At 45.8% G+C, this 5,486-nt stretch overlaps 1 long non-coding RNA gene across 1 annotated transcript; it reads right to left on the bottom strand.

Annotated features, from left to right (window-relative positions):
- Positions 1–1,199: 1,199 nt before the first annotated feature.
- LOC125519362 lies at positions 1,200–5,191 on the bottom strand. The gene is made up of 2 exons (XR_007288217.1): positions 3,033–5,191; positions 1,200–2,306 (listed from the first exon to the last, which is right to left on the bottom strand). It is a non-coding gene; the product is annotated as an uncharacterized LOC125519362 (long non-coding RNA).
- Between the last annotated feature and the right edge of the window lie 295 nt (positions 5,192–5,486).

Raw genomic sequence — 5,486 nt, 5'->3', positions numbered from 1 at the left:
TTGTTATGCGGTCTGACCGATAAATATCTTCGTAGAATATGTAGGAGCCAATATGAGCATCTAGGTTACGCTATTGGTCATTGACCGGAGACGTGTCTCGGTCATGTCTACATTGTTCTCGAACCCATAGGGTCCGCACGCTTAACGTTACAATGACAGTTTCATTATGAGTTTATATATTTTGATGTACCGAAGGTTGTTCGGAGTCCCAGATGTGATCACGGACTTGATGAGGAGTCTCGAAATGGTCGAGACATAAAGATCGATATATTGGACGACTATATTTGGACACAAGAAAGGTTCCGGGTGAGATTGGGACAATACCGGATCACCGGGAGGTTATCGGAACCCCCCGGGAGGTATATGGGCCTTAGTGGAAAGGAGGGGAAAGGAGCAAGGGGGGGGGGCGCCCCCCCCCCAAGCCCAATCCGAATTGGGAAGGGGGCCGGCCCCCCCTTTCCTTCCTCCCTCCTTCCTCTTCCTTCCCTCACCTACTCCTAATAGGAAAAGGGAGAGTCCTACTCCCGGTGGGAGTTGGACTCCTCCCCTTAGGTGCGCCACCCTCCTTGGCCGGCCCCTCCTCCACTCCTTTATATACGGGGGCAGGGGGCACCCCAGAGACACAACAATTGATCATTGATCTCTTAGCCGTGTGCGGTGCCCCCCTCCATCATAATCCTCGATAATATTGTAGCGGTGCTTAGGCGAAGCCCTGCGACGGTAGAACATCAAGATCGTCACCACACCGTCGTGCTGACGGAACTCATCCCTGACACTTTGCTGGATCGGAGTCCGGGGATCGTCATCGAGCTGAACGTGTGCAAAAACTCGGAGGTGCCGTAGTTTCGGTGTTTGATCGGTCGGGCCGTGAAGACGTACAACTACATCAACCGCGTTGTTATAACGCTTCCGCTTCCGATCTACGAGGGTACGTAGACAACACTTTCCCTTCTCGTTGCTATGCATCATGCGTATGCGTAGCAAATTTTTTGAAATTACTACGTTCCCCAACACTCTATGCAAAACACAAACAATTCAGAGAGTATTTATTGGCATGAAAAATTTAATTGAGTAACAATATTCATCAGCCAGTAGTTAATCAGGCCTGCAAGCCAACGGGCAACCGTAGCATTTTATTGCAACTATATAAAAATATAAAATAAATTTCCCCTGAGCTCACAGTTGCATCGGCAGAAATATTTATGGCACAAGGAATATATTAATAATCTGATAATCACAGGATCATCATTGATACATTTCAGAATTCCAAGTCAACTCTCATTTTCCTATAGTTCTTAAATTATTGCTACCATGGTACGGTTTGAGGACATAAATTACATGAAATAAAAATGATTTGTTTTCCCACACCCCACAATTCATCCTTGATTTTTCCGAACAAAATTCACAAATGACAGCCACTCCTAACTCTACAACCTTTTCAGATTAGCCAGTTAGACGGGCACCTAACAACACTGAATTTCATCGTAGCACCTTCCCCCACCCGACGGTTTAAATCTGGCACTGAATTTTTCAATTTCCTTCCTGTGAAGACACACCCTAACCTCAGTATTGTCAGCCAAAACACAGTTTCTACTAAGTTATCTGATACCTCTTAGTCTATCGGGTGCTCGCGAATCTGGTTCACTGCAGACTCCTCGGACTCCGTGAGGCGCTGTCCCTACTGCCATTGTTATCCGGCCTGCCGCCACTGTAATGCGCGGCCACGGATGATTCCCGCAGCCCCATTGCCCCATGTGTCCAATCTTGCTTCGCTCATTTAGATCAGTCCCGCACCAAGCCCCCCATGTACACATCAATGTGTTTGTGCGATGGCCAGTGCAACATCTCTCCCGGCGTCATAACATTGTTATGCTCTACCCGGTGCTCCGTTATGTACCCCCCATTATCTAATGTCCGTAGCAGCCTTATTATCGCAGGACACTCACATCGGCACAACCTTGTATTCTCACGCAAAGCATCCCCCTTCTCCAACGGATGTTTTACCATCAGACCAGACCCTTCATCCAGCGCAAATATGAGGGAGAACTGAATTTTTATTTGATATACTTACTGAGCAACCACAAACAGTCTCCTGCATGGTCTTCCGCTTGTGAGGATTCAATCGGCTCTTCCCATGCCTGATACTAAACCCATTTTCCCACTAATACAGGTTGTAAAAGTCGTATGCCTCTGCGAAAACCCTTATGGACTTCTCAAGAGTACCCATGCTAACGAGGCATAGGGTTCGCTCTGTCGGATTCGCTCCCACAAGAACTCCGCGATAAAGCAAAACCCAAATCAGCAACCTGCCATTCAGGGAGAAACACTTGAGACACAACAAAATTACCAATCCAGTGAACAATGATTAAAAAAAGTAAAGAAAAAACAAAACAAAAACACACAAGGAAGGCCATGAGGGCTTTCAGAAAAGAAAAACACAGGACGGAACACTGTTTTTGTTTCCTGGAATTACCCCAAATGGCGCCCGTCCCTTAGCGACAACATTCCTGAACTCCGGTGCAATTTTATTCACTGAGCGATGCAAAACACAGAACCCCATCCTCCCACCATAAATTATGAGCTCATCACCCGCCCTCTGTACATGGATTTAGATACCAACTTTTTCACTACCCCTACAAAATCTAATGCACATGATCTACAGCTTGTTTTTGCATCCAACACTGCATAAAAAAATAACTCTAAATGTATGACGGAAAAATCAAACACACAACTTAATTCCATGGGCGCACAAAATCTGAGGTGCAGCAACGCAAAATCTTTTTGCATCTCTCGCAGCGACCTGGCAGAACAGCCTAACCCCTTTCAGCAACATAAGCACATGCATTTTTTCAGTACAGAACACATACTCATAACAACACCTGTATCAGAAAATTACTTTCACCACAGCGCCCCACGCCACCGCAAGCGAACACTATAGCAAAATGAACGCCTAATTCCGTTTTCTACCCGTCGTCACGGCTCACCAGAAAATTAGCACAAATATTCACAACACGGAATTCAGACACCCATACCTCTTGATCCACCCTGGTCCTTGGTGCCTGCGGATCCGGCTTCATAGCTGACTCACCATACTCCGCCGGGCTGATGTCCCTAATGTCCTCGTCGCCGGGATCACCACAACTGTATTGAGCAGCCACTGACGAATCGCGCTGCCCAGCCTAACATCGGAAAGGATATCTTGAAAAGCAAGTGCTTGGCTAACAACACACATGAGAATAATGGTGAGCAGAGTATGCATTGCTTAATGCCCCAAAAATCTGTTTAAACAAGATTGCATGCAAGCTATACATCTAAATAAATGAGGGCCTAATATATACTTATACTAATCTAGGGGATAAAATGAAGTTAAGTTATCCTTTCAGTAATCTTTCCAAGCAAAATGCCTTCATAGCTTTATGCCAGATTGGTTGAACTACCTCAAGAAGTCTAAAAACTTGACACAATCAGAAGACTAACAGTGATAATCTGAACCACTGAGCTAAGCTTATATGCCAGATCACTCAATCCCGTTGAAGGCAATTAAGCAGTTAATTGCATTGAAGATTCAAATACGATAGAGAGATACGTAAGACGCATCACTATTATGTGCATAAATAAGTTAAATGCATACATGTTAAAATTACAAGATGATGATGTTGTTCATACCAAATAGTATCCCATCGCTACTCATGTGTCTATGCAATATGAATCATACAGAAAGATACAAAATCTTGGTAGTTTGTTCAATGCATAAAGGCCTTAAGCTGGTTCCTTACAGTAAAGAAAACAATATTAATCATCTTGGAAAAAATATGTGCAGGTACTGTTTCGTTCAGTCTTCTGCTTGCCTGATGGATTAATTCCTGGTCGATGAGATCTATGCTCTTACCATTATTCAAAAATAAGGATAAGGCCTATGCTCTTAGAATTACTTGAAATCACCAAGTTCTCTTTCAGATTGCCCCAAGAACCTGGTCAGAATTAACTCCAGTTCCTCTAATGAATGTGTTTCAAGTACTCGCAAAACCTGTCAGCACAAATACATCAACAATTCTGTAGTAGATAATCATGTCTTCAGATAGTAGTACGTATCATCGGCTCATCTCATGTTATCTAAATCTACATGGACCAATCAAATAATGATAGATCGGTGAAAGACAATGAAAGAAATACAAACAATCTTCAGGCTCTGTAGTGATTGTTCCTATTCTTGGTAGGCTACATCCATATAAAGATGTGCAGCAGATAACAGCGACACGGCCATTGGGAATAGTGGCTGCGTGGCCGACCACAAGAGATAAGGTACAACGAGCGGCCCAAGATCACCCAAAATCACAACAACGATTTATCGCAGCATTAGCAACCAGATCCCCAAATCACCCCAGTGCACATCCATCCCAATCCACATACAGTAGGGGCAGGAGCTCGTCAGCCCCAGCACCTTCAGCCACAACAGTTGCCTGTGCTCCACCTAGTCTCCACATGGAGCACGATGACCACCACCCAGAGGATGATAGGGTCGCACGGCCATCCTTCTCCTCCGCCTACACGATGAAACCGTATCCGCCACCCTTTTCTTCCACCCTCGCAGCGAAGCACGTGCTCCACCCACTTGACGCCGCCCCGTGCTCCCTTCTTCCACAACCAAGTCGCCGCCCCACCTCCACCAAGACTTGACCGAACGGAAGGAGACGAACGTGGGGCTGCCAGAGACGTGCCGGTGAAGCCCTGGCAGAAACCCTAGCCATGGGGGTGGGGTTGCAAGCGGGCAGTAGAGGCCGGGAGCGGAGAATCTAGAAGGAGGAGAGGGAGGCGCAGACCGTGGGGAGCTCAGGGGCGTGCTGCGCAGCACCGGAGCTCACCGGAAGCGGGCGGCGTGGGTGCTGGCAGTGGCGAGTACTTCCAGGGGCGAGAAGGAGAGGAGGCGAGCCCGTGCTCCATGTGTGGTCGGAACACGGGTTGAATACCCCAAACTGCAGGGATTTTTTTTTGCAAGAACGAAACGTTTTCTCAAATTAGTCACTTTAAAAAGGGACTGCGGGTTGAATAATGGAAAACCGTAGGGGCTTTTTTGCAAAACGTATGTAACGACGGCCGACCAGAAGCCATAGCCGGTTTATTAGTAGGTAAAGATTATTCATACTGTAATTGTATTAACCAGAAACTTAGTGCATGTGTGAATACATAGACAAACAACGTGTCACTAGTATGCCTCTACTTGACTAGCTCGTTGAATCAATGATGGTTATGTTTCCTAACCATAGACATGAGTTGTCACTTGATTAACGGGATCACATCATTAGAGAATGATGTGATTGACTTGACCCATCCGTTAGCTTAGCACGATGATCGTTTAGTTTGTTGCTATTGCTTTCTCCATAACTTATACATGTTCCTATGACTATGAGATCATGCAACTCCCGAATACTGGAGGAACACTTAGTGTGCTATCAAACGTCACAACGTAACTGGGTGACTATAAAGAT

The sequence above is a fragment of the Triticum urartu genome, chromosome 7 (genome assembly GCF_003073215.2).
Source record: "Triticum urartu cultivar G1812 chromosome 7, Tu2.1, whole genome shotgun sequence".
NCBI lineage: Eukaryota > Viridiplantae > Streptophyta > Magnoliopsida > Poales > Poaceae > Triticum > Triticum urartu.
The sequence above is the reverse complement of the archived record's forward strand: the minus strand, read 5'-3'. Positions and strand labels throughout refer to the sequence as shown.